This window comes from Camelus bactrianus, chromosome 10 (genome assembly GCF_048773025.1).
Source record: "Camelus bactrianus isolate YW-2024 breed Bactrian camel chromosome 10, ASM4877302v1, whole genome shotgun sequence".
NCBI classification, from domain to species: Eukaryota; Metazoa; Chordata; class Mammalia; order Artiodactyla; family Camelidae; genus Camelus; species Camelus bactrianus.
The window spans coordinates 54,987,974-55,004,397 of record NC_133548.1 but is presented as its reverse complement, the minus strand read 5'-3'; the positions used below and the strand labels follow the sequence as shown (position 1 = coordinate 55,004,397).

Genomic DNA, 16,424 nt, shown 5'->3' with positions numbered 1-16,424 from the left:
AATACTCACTGGATTTTGTATTATTTTTCCCAATTCCTTATATAATATTTTCCACTATTTAAACAGACAGGTGTTTCTGATGGGGTTAATGACAAAACATAAGTGAGAAGCTAAGGAGAAAAGAAGCTCATTTCTTTGTGAAGATCTATTGTTTTAGTAATGGCTGTATTTGAAAACCCTGACAGCCAGTTCCTTTATTCAAGAACATTTATTCCCATATGTTCTTGTGTCCCACAGCATAAAAATTACCTATTGGAAGACTTATTGCTTCAGGCAATAATGAGACCATAAATCTGTTAGCCTCCGTTAAGGTCCCCGGAAATACACAAGAACTTCTGGGACTATTGTTTCCCTGGAAAGTGTAAAATCATCACTTTTGTTGATACTCATTTAAATCAAACTAAGTTTCTCCACTTGGGGCAGAACTGCTTTGATAGAAACTAAATCATGAAGTCTCTAATCCACAGCAGTTGGAGACACTTTGATTGAATAAAGCAATTATGTTCCAGAAAATAAGATTTCTTGACAAAGAGCATCCAAAATACCTATTAGATGGAGTTTGCATATGGAGATCACTTGCATTCTAGGCAAGCAATGATGCTCTGAAATTTGATTTCTAACTGGCAAGCCTCTAGAAGTGATTATGTGGAAGAGATACAGTGGTGGTGCACATTGTCTGCTTACTGTTTAAGTTCTATAGTAGAGGACAGCTATTTTCTATGTATTAAAATGGGGAAATTTACAACTCCACATGCAGGAATAGAAACATGGGGAATCAAACTGATTTATAAAGTTGCATCATATTGGAAACAGTATTTGACTTGGAATTAGCAAAACTGGGTTCAAATTAGCTTTCTAACCTATATTAACTATGGAAACCCCAGGCCTGCTTGTGCCTGTTTTCTCATCTATAAAAAAAAAAGTAACAGCCACCTTTTATCCAGTGGAAGAGTTGCTAGATCATTGATCATTGGTTCTGTTGTATTAAGACATTGAAACCAGTATTTAGGCTCAAGGAAACCGAAGGATACTTCTTCCTCTGGATAGGACTAGATAGTTCTTAGCCTATATTTATTACAATTTTGAATCTGCTTTTAATTTTCTATCCTTCTGAGTGTTGTTTCACCAATAGTTGTTTGGAAAGTTACAAAAATGCTCAAAGTCCCCCTCAAGTCTTATTTTAGATAGATTCATTTAACTTTAAAGATATTCTGTTATTAGTTACAACAGAGATAAAAGTGGTGATAAATGAAGAAAATAATATGAAAGAGTTTATAAAGTCAAAAGAAAATTGACATTTATTGAGCATCTACCATATTTGTACTTCCTTTTATTCGTTACAGTAATTTTGTGAGGTGGTGTTGGAAAAACAGAGGACTAAAATTAGATGACTTGTCTTAAGGTAAGACATACACAGTGGAAAGACAGGCTTTGAATTCAAGTTTTTCTGAAGGTGAAGACCATGCCTATTATATTATGCCATGTTGCCCAGTGGGAATGGCAATTTCATGATATTTTAAAAATTATAATATTTACTGTTTATACTCCTTTTATTAATCCAGATGACTTTTTTGATATTCTTTTATTCCCCAAAGTAGAGTCAACTAGATGGATAGTCTCTTCTCTAGATCTAAATGAACCATTCCTTCATTATTCCTACTCCCAAGCCTGTGGTTCATCAGAATGGTGCAATGTAAAATACTGGAGTTAAGACAGACCTCAGTTGGACTTCTGGTTCTGGCACTTAATAATTGTGAATTTTGGGGTCCCTTGGCTGAATCAATCAGGTATGCAGTTTTCTTATATATAAACTTCTGATGGTACTTAGCTTGCATGAGTTTTTACCAATATTAAAGGAGATAATATACATAAATTGTCTAGCCTGCACATATATGTAAAAATGCATTAGTAATTATGGGAACATGCTGAAATGGGGACACACCCAGGTGTGAGAACATGCTTGTGTTTAATTTTAGCATTAAAAAATGGTCGGATTTGAATTCCTTCCTCCTGCAATAGAGTCACTTGGTTGTGCAAGAATTTTTGATGGCTCCATGAGTTTTCTTTGACTCATTGACAAGATGATCATTGCTATATCCTGGTCATTTATACTATGGAGCATGCATTTGATGTGTGTTATTTCAGTCTTGTGCTGGAGATTGAAGCTTGAATTTTGAAACTTTAAAAACGTCTTCCTTAGATACACATCAGTTACTTACAAAAACAATTCCTGATAAGCTTTCATTCTTCCTCAGAACTTTATGTATGATGAAAGCCTCCAGAATTAAGTTAAAGTTTGATTCTTTGGATCATGAGGCCTCTTGAAGTTGACAAGATTGGGACAAGGTCTATTTTAGTTTCATCCAGTAGTTCAGATTCTGTATATAGGAATCATGGTCCACACAGTTTATAAAAACCATACAATTGATTTTAGCAGAGAGAATTTAACATAGGTAATTGGATAAACAAATGTGGAAAACTGAAAAGGCAAAAATGGAACACTGACTAGGGAAAATGAGGTCTCTCCAAGCCCCAGTTTCCTCATCGTTTAAAAGAAACTACTGATAACTACTGTGTGCTCAAGGGGAGGGTTGCCAGGTTATTGCTCATTGTTTCCCAGAGTATTTAGTCTCTGAAACCAGTGCTTACGCTCAGGGGAGTCAACACATGAATACTTCTTACTTTGTCCAGGTCATAAAAACTCAGCCTATAGCCATTACCTTTTTGAATCCACTTCCACTTTTCCATTTTTTTTTTTTTTAATTGAAGTGGTCAGTTACAATGTGTCAATTTCTTGTGTATAGCAGTGTCCCAGTCATGCATATACATACATACATTCCTTTTCATATACTTTTTCATTAAATATTATTACAATATATTGAACATAGTTCCCTGTGCTATACAGAAGAAACTTTAAAAAAAAAAAAAACCTATTCTTATATATAGTGGCTAACATTTGTAAATCTTAAATTCTCAAATTTATCCCTTCCCACCCCCTTTCCCCAGTAACCATGAGATTGTTTACTATGTCTGCAAGTCTGTTTGTTTTATAGATGCATTTTTAGATTCCACATATGAGGGATATATGATATTTTTCTTTCTCTTTCTGGCTTACCTCACTTAGAATGACTATCTCCAGGTTCATCAATGTTGCTACAAATGGCATTATTTTATTCTTTTTTATGGTTGAGTAGTATTCCATTGTGTGAATATGCCACAGCTTCTTTATCCAGTCAGCTACTGATGGACATTTAAGCTGCTTCCATGTCTTGGTTATTGTAAACAGTGCTGCTATGAACATTGGGGTGCCTGTATCTTTTTGAATTAGAGTTCTCTCTTGATATATACCCAGGAGTGGGATTGCTGGATCATATGGTAAGTCTATTGTTAGTTTTTTGAGGAATGTCCATACTGTGTTCCATAATGGTTTCTCCAAACTGAATTCCCATCAGCAGTATAGGAGGGTTCCCTTTTCTGCTTATCAGCATTTATTGTTCATTGACTTTTGAATGATGGCCATTCTGACTGGTGTGAAGTGATACCTTATTGGAGTTTTGATTTGCATTTCTCTGATAATTAGTGATATTGAGCATTGTCTCATGTGCCTATTGGCCATTTGTATATCTTCACTGGAAATTGCTTGTTTTGATCTTCTGCCCATTTTTGGATTGGGGTTTTTTTTTGTTGTTAAGTTGTATGAGCTATTTATATATTCTGGAAATTAAGCCTTTGGTCAGTTGCATCATTTGCAAATATTTTCTTCCATTCCATAGGTTGTCATTTTGTTTTGATTATGGTTTCCTTTGCTGTGCAAAAGCTTATATATTAAATTAGGTCCTGTTTGTTTATTTTTGCTCTTATTTCCATTGCTTGGGTAGACTGCCCTAGGAGGACATTGCTAAGATTTATGTCAGAGAATGTTTTGCCTGTTTTCTTTTAAGAGATTTATTGTGTCTTGTCTGATATTTAAGTCTTTAAGCCATTTTAAATTTGTTTTTTCTGTATGGAGTGAGGGAGTGTTCTAAATTCATTAATTTACATGCTGCTATCCAGTTTTCCCACCACCGCTTGCTGAAGAGACTGTCTTTTCTCCATTGTATATTCTTGCCTCCTTTGTTGAAGATTAATTGACCATGAGTCTGTGGATTTATTTCTTGGCTCTCTATTCTGTTCCATTAATCCATATGTCTGTTTTTATGCCAATACTTGCTGTTTTGATTACTGTAGCTCTGTAGTATTGTCTGAAGACTGGGAGGGTTATTCCTCCAGCTTCAATACTGCTTTGGCAATTCTGGGTCTTTTGTGACTCCATATAAATTTTAGGATTGTTTGTTCTAGTTCTGTGAAAAATATCCTGTGTAATTTAATAGGGATTGTACTTACCCATTTTTCTAAATGCCTTTTCATAGAGATGGCAGAGACGTAATATTAATGAGGGAACTACCAACTCTAAGGCCTGTGAAACAATGGGAAAATCTGAGGACTACTGGGACCCAAAAGCTTATGACATATTTCTGAGGAGGGAGTGCTTCCTAGTTGTTGGTCTTTGGGGATTTCAAAAATGCCTGCTTACCCTCTATGGAAGTATTTGTGAAAAGTCTTGTGTTATATTTAGAACAAGAGCATATTTATATTTAAACAAGAGCAAAAGTTAAGGTACATGTGGAAAATTTCACAAAGGAGAAAGAACTTCAGGTAGGAAAACTTACAAACAAGCGTGGACAAGTGAAAGGATAAATGACAGCAAAACCATGGTACTGGGAGCAAGCATGACATGATGGGAATGGGAAAAAGAGATGGAGGTGAGTGGAATGAGGTTGAGTAAACTGTGTATGAATGAGGGAAGGGTTGGAAACCCTGATACATTTCACATCCAGTAATCTATGGACTAATAAGAGCAATCAAAGAGGGAAGATGCTTGTTCTAGATAACTTACATGGCTTATTTTTACTGGATTTATGGAACTTAACTAATTAGTTTGGTTCAAGTGGACACAGGAGACTGTCTTACTGGGCTGTACAAAAGACTAGATTTGCCATTCTCTGGGAAACACCTGTGGTGTGGCACAGGGAATTCAAAGTTTAGGGGATTTCCAATTTTGCTTTGTCTTTTATCTATGTCACCAAGGACAGAAATATAAAGTTTCATAATTTACTAATCTCCTTTTGGCTAGGAAATAACCGATTATGACTTTGAGTTGGAAAAAATCCAAACAAAAATTTCATTGAAAGGACTGCACAGAGGAAATTTTTATGTCCTAGAGGTAAATTTCAATTATTTAATAATCGGACTAAATGGTAATTCCTCACCCCAGCTCCCTGACCAACGAGAGGCTGGGTGGTCTAAAAGCAGCTTCGTGTGTTATAGGGCTTTCTCACGTGTTGGTTTATCAGGGTCAGTGCCCTCAGGGTAGAATCTTAGAAGCTTAAGGAGCTCTATGGCTTAAAAAGGACACACTCCTGTGCAACCTTTGTTTAATGAATCCTTTTTAAAGATAATATATCTACTGAGCAGTATTAGCATTGCTCATATAAATAATAAATTTAAATATCTAAATCAAAATCCCTTAAACATTTAGATATTAAACATAAAATTACCCTATCTCAAAATACTTCAGTAGTCATAAATCTAGCATATCAGATTATTTTAAATGCTCCAAATCTCTTACATACACAAAATATTATAATTATTAGAAAATTATTAGAGTACCTACTTCATAACATCAATCCCATGACTTTGTCTCATTATTATCTCTATACTAATATGATTTTATATATTCCTGGTGTTGTGGTTTTATTCATTTATGTCCAGTAATTTTATCAATCCAAAAATCAAGCAGTATAAACTAGCTGATGTTGCAAATTCTATTTCATTAATCTATTCATTCCTTATTCTGTCAAGGGATCTTCTAAGTAGACTGAACCCTGAGTTAGTATTCATTGGACTGAGCCTCTTCTCAACTGAAAATCTACTTGTTAAACAAGTGCTACTTTCCAAGACTATGCCTTAAGAGTGTGGTGGTGACCCAGCTTTGCCTCCATGTCACTGATATAGAGCATTCCACTTTAGGTCACAATTTACTTGACTATGCTCTTTTATCTTAGTAGGGATATCCAGAAGTTTCATACCTCAGGAGATTAGGGACTGAGTTTATACAGACATTCTCCATTAAGGTTATGCAGAAAACTATCATTTTGTTACAGGGTGTTGGAGTCTGTATGACTTCTACACTGTTTTTGAAATCACCCTTTTTTGTTAAAACATAGAGAACAATTTTTTTTGATATTGAGCTGTATGAGCTATTTATATATTTTGGAAATTAATCCCTTGACAGTTACATCATTTGCAAATATTTTCTCCTATTCTGTAGGTTGTCTTTTCATTTTGCTTATGGTTCCTTGGCTGTGCAAAAAGGTTTTAACTTTAATTAAGTCCCATGTGTTAATTTTTTACTTTATTTGCATTACTCTAGAAAAAAATGCTGCTATCTTTTCCTCTAGGAGTTTTTATAGTATCTGGCTTTACATTTAAGTCTTTAATCGATTTGAGTTTATTTTTTGTATATGGTCTTAGAGACTATTCTAATTTCATTAGTTTATGTGTAGCTGTCTAGTTTTCCCAGCAACACTTATTGAAAAGACTGTCTTTTCTCCTCTATATGTTCTTGCCTCCATGTTGTAGATTAATTGATGATATAATAATAAGTGTATGGGTTTATTTCTGGGCTCTCTATACTGTTCTACTGATCTGTGTGTCTGTTTTTGTGCCAGTATCATATTGATTTGACTACTACAAAGCTACAGTAAAGTCTGAAGGCGGGGTTACAAACCCAGTCAAAATTGGGCAGAACTAAACAGACATTTTTTCAAAGAAGACTTACAGATGGTCAACCAGTACATGAAAGATGTTCAACACTGCTAATTATTAGAATGCAAATCACAACTACAATGAGAAATTACCTCATACCCATCAGCATGGCCTTCATCAAAAAGTCTACAAACAATAAATGCTGGAGAGGGTGTGGAGAAAAGGCAACCCTTCTACACTGTTGGTGGGAATGCAAATTGGTGCAGCCACTATGGAAGACAGTATGGACGGTCCTTAAAAACTAAAAAGAGACTTACCATATGATCCAGCAATCCCACTCCTGGGCTTATATCCAGAGAAAACTAATTTGAAAAGATTACATTCATTCCCCAGTATTCCCAGCAGCACTATTTACAATAGCCAGAACATGGAAGCAGCCTTCTACACTGGAATATTACTTGGCCATAAAAAAGAATGAAATGCCATTTGCAGCAATATGGTTGGTTATCATGCTATATGAAGTAAGTTAGATAGAGAAAGACATACCATATGATATCACTTATATGTGGAATCTAAAAAACTGATACAAAGAAACTTACCGAAAATAGACTCACAGACATTGAAAACAAACTTATGGTTACCAAAGGGGAAAGAGACAAATTAGCAGTTTCAGATGGACAGATACTGGCTATTATATATAAAATAAACAACAAGGTCCTACTGTATAGCACAGGGAACAATATTCAATATCTTGTAATAACCTATAATGGAAAAGAATCTGAAAAAGAATCTGAATTACTTTTACACCTGTAAATTAACTGTACTTCAATGGGAAAAAACAAAATAGAAAAAAATTATACTGTTAATTTAAATTATTACATTTAATTAAGTGAAATCAGTATTTACCTAACCATTAACATTAATCACTTATGGTGTAATAACTTGCTCTGTTTTTGTACTAAATTTTATATTCTAAATTTTAAATTTTACATATTTAGTAAAATTAGTCTTGTGTTCACATATTTGAATCAATTTTATTATAATTACATAAATTATTACAACTTATCTATTGGAAACCATATTTAGCTAATAAATTCTTTGCCTTTTAAGATACCATTCAAAATTTTTAAACCATCTTTGATTTCTGGCAACAAGCAATTACAAGCTAATCTTGTTTTTTCCTCCCCCTATTTCAATGGATGAGATCATCTCCAGAAAGTCTCAGTTCCTTCAAATGAAAAATATTTTTGAAGACCAACTTCAAGATACTATGAAAACTTGCCATATTATTCTGCAGGAAGAATTTTATGACTAAAATTCTCATGCTGCCAGACATTGAGTGATCTAGAAAATACTGATCATTAAGGTCATAAGTTCATACTGATTTTCCAGTTTACCCACAAAATTAGTATTATTTTTCAAAAACTTATTCTGACATGAATATATACTTCAACATGCCTAGGTGAAAATTCAGCATGCTCTCTCACTTACCTTCTAGGCTCAGAACGCTGCTTTTGCCAGCACACTATGAACAAAGCCATCATACTGGGACTGATTCCCAGTCACCAAGCTCATAATTCTAATATTAAAAAAAATCAAGGTTAAGAGGACATATGGATGGGCACTTTCCCCTGCAGACAGACATAAGAACGGAAGCCAAATCAAAACCAGAAGTCTGTTTGGTGAGTATGGAATCAAAATTGGCAGAGGTATCAAGGGTCAGAAGACATATTGAGTCAGTAGGCAAAAGAACTGATAAATACTTGATGTCAATAATGAGAAATTTGCAATAAAAAAAGTAGAAGTATAACTCAAAAAGGAAGACAAACAGATGGACAGGAAAGCACGAATGTAATTCAACAATTCTACAGCCTGGCCCCAATACAAGAAATACCCTTATCTCAGCACTTAGGCAAAACATCCTTAAATGAGTCTGCAATATTGGTTGCATGATCAAGAAGAAATATTCTGGTTATAGGATACATGTGAATGATATCTTTCAGGATCTTGGAGTTCATCACATTTGACTGAAAACATGCCACTGATCTTTAGAAGTCCACAGAAAGTAAAAACAGGCATGCTCTAGACAAGTTTCATTTGCTACAAAGTACCATCAGATGCATGAGGTTATAACAACAGTAAAATTGAAATATAGGGGATAATTAGAAGGTATGAAGGTTGCTAACCTGTGAACAAGAAAGTAGATAGCTCAGTTTAACATCATTTTTACTTATTTATTCAATCATTAATTAAACTAATTATCACTTTTCATTTGTTTTGTTGAAATTTGTTAACTTGTATAAATAAGGCATGGAGCAGTTCTTTAATGAGCTCACAAGCTAGGAAGGATGAATAATTGAATGATGAATGTTCCATTATAATTTGAATAGATGTATGTTTGTACGAGGTAGGATAGAGGCATAAAGAAGAAATCAGTAAAACTGGTTAAAAAGAGAAGGTTTCACAGAACAGTGAATATTTGAATTGTATCTAGAAGGAAAATTAGGAGTTAGCCAATATGGCAAAAAGGAAAGGAACTCCAGGGCTAGAAACAAACTATGGCACAGTTGAGTGTACGTAAGTCGTGATACAGATGAGTTGTTCTGTGTATATAAAGGGATGAGAGGGAGAGGAAGCTGAAAAGGAAGGCAGGAATGAGGCTTCGGAGGCTCAGCAAAGTATACTAATGATCAAGAGGTAAAAGAAAAAGTATTCGAATTTCTAAGCTTTCTAGTAATATAGACAGTAGAGCTGAGACATCAATCCTAAATATTTACACAATGTTCACCTCATAGTTGACAGAGTACTTTGACATCAGTTAAGTTTCTAATAAAACTCCATGACTTAGGGGAAGATAGATAACTGTTTCCCCTGTTAGATGAAGTGATTGTTGCTTAGGTATTTAACTTCCTGTGGTGAGAGGGTGACCCCTGAAAACTGTTCAGATCGTCTAACAGTAGATCCTAGTACTGCCACTGCTTTATTACTGGCATATCCACCAACACCCTTTGTGTGCTCTCAAGTGTTCAGAAGCAATTATTTTAGAGTAACTTACAATTTGCTGGTTTGTATGTGAACTTTACTCTTCCTGCTCCCCACTGTCTTAAACTAACCATCCATTTGTAACGTTCCAGGATTTTCTCTCCGACTTGTCCTTCTGCATGTGCAGCACTTACTGTCTGTTCAAGTCACCTGTAACTCAAACAAGTAATTGTTTATCATTTAAGTGTTCATATGACAGCTTTGAGACAGTTCAGGTATAGTTTAGAAATGGACCTTGGGTGAGCTTCATTTCATCCATGCTCAAGATAACTCAAGAATCTGCCAAGCATGTATTTTTGTCTGCTTAGTTACTTAAACTTTCTAACTTAGCTGACACAGCAGGCACATTGACTATCCTAAACAGCTGGGAGCAGCAAGGAATCTGAGCGAGTGGATCTGAGCTTCTCATACTTGACTGAATACTTACTCTCAGTAAACCATATCAGTGTTACCTGTATATCCCAATGTGTAACTTGGGCATATATGGTGTCTTAATCTGTTCAGGCTGCTATAACAAAAGTGCCACAGACTCGGTGGCTGATAAGCACCAGAAATATATTTCTCACAGTTCTGGAAGCTGGGAAATCCACCATCAAGGTGCCTGCAGATTCAGTGTCTGGAGCCAGCATGCTTCCTGGTTCATAGATGGCTGTCTTTTCACTGTATCCTCATATGGCAGAAGGGAGCTCAGCAGGGCCTCTTACATAAGGGCACTAATCCTATTCATGAAGGCTTCACTCTCATGACCTAATCTCTCTAGAGACCTCTCCTCCTAACGCCATCACCTTGTGGGGATTAGTTTTCAACACATGAATTTGTGGGGGGACATAAACATTCAGTTTATGGCAGATGGAAAATACACACCTCCATTCAAGAGCATACTGAACTGTTTCTGACTTAGTACAGCCCTCTCTATACAGATACATTTCCATGTTTTTGCCACAAATAAACTTTATAGTTTCTCCTGTTAATTTACTTCTTTCGATTATATTATCATCTTCTAATGATGTCTGCACTCTAACAAAATCTTTCCGAAAAGCATTTTGCTGTGTATCAAGTTGCTGTTACACAATAATCTACCCTAAAAGAAAAATTCTGAAATACCCCAAAATATTTTATACACAAAAAGGTTCAATAAAATGTTATTTATAATCATTGAGATTGGAAAAAACAATTTGGGATCATCCGTATTCAATCAATATTTTTTGAATGAGAAGGTTTTATAGCACAGAAAATTCCTCCTTGTGGATTGCTTATAGTGTTTATTCTATCTCCCTAAAAGGCCAACACCTTTATGCTGTGATCTTTTAGTCATGCATCAAATGCACACTCATGTGGGCATAGCTTATAATCTAATACGTAGGTAAGTTAAAACTATAATAGCCTTTTCTATGTATTCTTGGTAGTGTCTTTTAGGGGTGGCGAGTATGTTAGAGCCTGCACTGACTTCTTAAACTCAAACATCACTAATTCTGACACTCATTTCTTCCAAACCCAGGTATAGCCTCTGAATCCATTGCAACGCAGGGCTTGAGGATTTCCCCAGTCAATAGGAGCTTCATGTGATAAAAATCATGTGCTATAATGAGTGGCTTTAAGTGGTATGAATAACATATAGCCCTTGAATACCAGTCTGGGTGAGATTTTAAGGTAATGCCACTCTTCCAAGTCTCCAAGTCAATGATATGCAGAATTTGTGGTCCACAAGACAAAGCTCTGAAACATGAAAACTATAATTAATTCCAGCCCTACTGCTGAATGGCTTCTATCCTTACGTAAGTAATTTAACCTTTCTGGACTCCGCTTGCTTGGTAAAATAATTATAATAATAGTAATTCTTCACAGTGTTTTGTGAGGGTCAAATAAAAATGGGCTTTGGAAACTTAGAGTATTTTGCATATGTGTGATCATTATTTTTATGATTACTCATTCATCAGTCAACAAATGAGTGACTAATTAGTATTCCCAGAATAGGGCAAAACTCTGAGGACACAAAAGTTACTAGAACACATACTCTTTCATTGGAGGGATTTATTATAGATGTTATTTTATAATGCTGTTATTAATGATGGAATCTATACTGCCTAATGGCCAGGGTAGTGGTTAAAACAGGAAATGGTTGATTTCATTTAATAAAATTAAACAAGCCAAGTCACAAAGACCATACGTGGTATGATTCCACTTACATGAAATGTCCATAATAGACAAATGCATAGAGACAGAAAACAGATTAGTGGTTGCCAGGGCCTGGGGGAGGTAATGAGGATCAATGGCTAAAGGGTATGGAGTTTCTTTTTCGGCTGATGAAAATATTCTAAATTTGACTGTAGTGATGTTTGCACTACTCTATGAATATACTAAAATCCACTGAATTGTACACTTAAAATGGGTGAACCATATGGTTTGTGAATTATATTTCAATAAAGTTTTTATAAAAAATGAAGCCACATGTGATCCTCACTGTTGCTTGTAAGCAATGCAGGTTGTATTCACTGCCCCCACTACACACTGGAGAAAACAGTTTAGTGGAGGTAAAAAGGCTTACCTACCTGCAAATCTAAGCCTGGCCTCTACTCTTTCCAGTTAATTTTTGTTCTGCTCATCTCTGTACTCCCCAAGGACTTGTTTTAAAAAATACAGGAATGCACACTTACTTAGATGAGTTACTGGTTAGCTACAGATTTGGTAAAATGGACCACAGGGTTATAGTTTCATCCTTCCACCATGGTAATCTTACTATGTAGTTTTGTGGCTGAACCAGCCCTCTTCAGTGATTATGAATTGCTCTCATCCTATTTAGCAGGGTATTTAGGACAGACTGTGGTCTGCCCAGAGGCCCTCTCTTTCAGCCTCACAGCTTAGCTCTCTCTAAAGGTGACACCATACCAGCAACATTGAACTACACATGGCTCCCCAGGCACAACATGTGGTTTCTTACCTTTATGCTTTTGTCCTGGTTACTTTCTTCTTCTGAAATACCTTCTTCAAGTTGTCTGATGGATGAACACCTACAGCCTTCAGCACCAAGATGAGACATCTCTTCCTGGGATGCCATCTCAAAGATAATGTATGTAACTGTAATGGGCTAGAGCTCTGGAAGCAAACAGATAAGGTTTCCATTACTTACTAACTGTGTAGAGACATGGACTTGGATAAAAGTCCCTAATTTATAGGATATAATTAGGGTTACATGAGATAATGCCTATAAAGGACTCTATACCGTTAAAAAAAAAAAACCCATTACAGAAAAAAACTCTTGTTTTGGGGCTGATATTCTAAGCAGTTAATCATTGTTTTCATTTAATTCATTTTGCTTCTCAATTATCTAATCTTTTATTTATCATACATTATTAGAATTACTTCTTTTCAACTCCATCCCCATATTAAAAATATGAGCTCTCTAAAAATCAGGACAATGTCTTTCTTATTTGTATATACCAAGCATGCAGGACAAACCCTGGCACATAGTAGAATATCTATAAAGATTTCTTGAATCAAGAGTTAAATGGACAAATAAAAAGTGCCCAAAGTCTAGATTAATTAGATTTTGTTTGAATCCTAGTTCTGTCACTTACAAGTTTGGCAATTTCCTCAACTTCTCTAAGTTTTTAATCTCCTTACTTAAAATATAAATTATGACAGTGATACTAACTGAAAGGGGCTATTGTATACCTTCCAAGAGATAGACTCTTAAGTACGAAAAGTGCTTTGTGAATTGTACTGCTTGGCACAAATAATAAATATTTTTATATTTCATTTGATGATCTTTTATATATTCCTACAGCTGTAGGCAGTGTTGAATTTTACAAGAATATTGCTATCATTTAAGAGTAAAATATGAGAATATATAACTGAGAGAAGGAAAAACTCCAGTAACTTTTCTTGGCCCAGATGGATTTTGCATGTCACAGAACCTGTCAGAGGTGTTAGTTAATTTCTGAAATCTTTTAAGTGTAGAGGTATTTGCCTCTCACAGGGAATTCCTTAACACACCTGCCTAAAAAAACTTGTTCCACAAGCTCCCTGTCAAATTTACTTCCAATTACCCTGGTTCCTCCAGGCAGCTATTCAAACTTTTGGAACTTATAAGCCAAAGTGTTGGTCTTGTCCTGGCCCTGAATTTGTGTATATTTGTTGGCTACTGTTATCCTCGTGTCCTTAGTCTTTATCCATCCTGGATGAGTCAGAATCCAGTAAGTTTCTTTTTAGCATCTGAGATCCTTTTTTTTTTTTTTTTCTTTTTTTGAGGTTCTATTTATCTGAAAATTGTGTGGACATTTCAGTTATTTTAGCTTTAATTTAATTTAAGACTTCTGGTAGGATTCACCAAAATGATCATGGTGCCAAAGGTGGGTGGAAATAGGTAGAACATGGAAGAACAAGTAAAAATAAATTAAGCATTTATTAAGTTCTATGCATTGTTTTATATATTTTCATTTAACCCTCACAGCACTCTAAAGTAAATCAAGGAATTTGTTCTTTTGACATATCAAGAAATTACGTTCAGAGGTTTTAAGAAATTGGTCCAAAGCTATACATTTAATCAGAGGCAAGGTTTGAATTCAAACTCATCTTAATCCAGTTACACTCTGAATGCAGTTGTTCTCATCTTCTATGGGTCTGGTTTCTGCATTTTCTCCAAGCTTCCCAAGTAATTTTGATGCAAACCAGCAATATCTAAACCCCACTAAAGTGCATCTTATAGCCTCTCAGTTTAATTATTTGCTATTTGATTAGACACCATAGTTTGGTCTTTGCAAACACTTACATTCTTAGTTAAGTAAAAAAATGTATATAATGTATGAATATTATATATATAATCTGCCTAATATTCTTCAAAGAATTGTTCAGTTCAGTCAGACGTATATTCATCAAGATTTATGAGTCAACTTAACTTGCCCAGGCAGAATAACACATCTGCATAAAACATGTTCCTGCTAATGCAACCCAATCTAAAAATGGGCAGAAGACCTAAACAAGCAATTCTCCTATGAAGGCATACAGATATCCAATAGGCACATGAAAAAATGCTCAATATCACTATCAGAGAAATGCAAATCAAAACTACAATGAGGTATCACCTCACATCAATCAGAATGGCCATCATTAAAAAGTCCACAAATAATAAATGCTGCAGGGGTTGCGGAGAGAAGGGAACCCTCCTACACTGTTGGTTGGAATGTAAACTGGTGCAGCCACTATGAAGAATAGTACACAGATTCCTTAAAAGACTTAAAATAGACTGACCATATGATCCAGCTATCCCTCTCCTGGACACAGATCCAGAAAATACTCTAATTTGAAAAGATCCATGCATTTTGGTATTTCTAGCAGCACTATTTTTTAACTCCTTTATTGTGATATGGTTCCTGAACAGGAAACTACACACATTTCAGGTGTACAGTTTGATGAATATTGATAGATGTATATACCTATGAAACCACCACCACAATCAAGAGAGCTAACATTTCCATCACTCCCTGAGAGATGCAATTTTCAAATTCCCATTTTATTCCTTCCCACCCCCTTTAACCCCTGCTAACCATAAGTTTGTTCTCTATGTCTGTGACTCTGTTTGTTCTGTAGATAAGTTAATTTGTGTCCTTCTTTTTTAGAATCCACATATAAGCAGCAACATAGGGCATTTTTCTTTCTCTTTCTGGCTTACTTCACTTATAATGATGATCTCCAGGTCCATCCATGTTGCTGCAAATGGCATTATCTTATTATTTTTATGGCTAAGTAGTATTCCAGTGTGTGTGTGTGTGTGTGTGTACACACACATATATATCCATGTGTGTATATATGTGCATATATATTTGTGGTGTGTGTGTATATATACACATACACACACCACACATACATACACATTGTGTATATATGTATGTATGATCCAGCAATCCAACTCCTGGGCATATATCCAGAGAAAAATATAATTCAAAAAGACATGCACCCCAATGTTCATAGCAGCCCTATTTACAATAACCAAGACATAGAAACAACCCAAATGTCCATCGACAGATGACTGGATAAAGATGATGCTGTATACATATATACAATGAAATACCATTCCTAGCAGCACTATTTACAATAGCCAAGACAATGAAGCAACCTATATGTACATCAACAGAGAATGGATAAAGAATATACAATGGAATATTAATCAGCCATAAAAAAGAATGAAATAGTCATTTGCAGCAACATGGATGGATGTACAGATTATCATACAAAGTCGAGTAGGTCAAACAGAGAAAGACAAATAGCATATGATATTACTCATATGCAGAATGTAAAAAAAAATGATACAAATCAACTTATTTACAAAATAGAAATAGACTCACAAACATAGAAAACAAATTTACGGTAACCAAAGGGGAAAGAGGGGGAGGGATAAATTAGGAATTAGGGATTAACAGACAGAAACCACTATATATACAATAGATCAACAATAAGGTCCTACTGTATAACATAGGTAAACAACATTCAATAGCTTGTGGTACCTATGAAGAAAAAATATTTATAAATATTTATAACAGAATCACTATGATGCTGTACACCAGAAACTAACACAATAC

General features: G+C 35.1%; 1 long non-coding RNA gene across 1 annotated transcript; it reads left to right on the top strand.

Annotated features, from left to right (window-relative positions):
* The first annotated feature begins 269 nt into the window (after window positions 1-269).
* Window positions 270-12,197, top strand: LOC141578978 (uncharacterized). Its single transcript, XR_012509882.1, has 3 exons — window positions 270-1,787; window positions 8,306-8,489; window positions 11,348-12,197. It is a non-coding gene; the product is annotated as an uncharacterized LOC141578978 (long non-coding RNA).
* The last annotated feature ends 4,227 nt before the right edge of the window (window positions 12,198-16,424 follow it).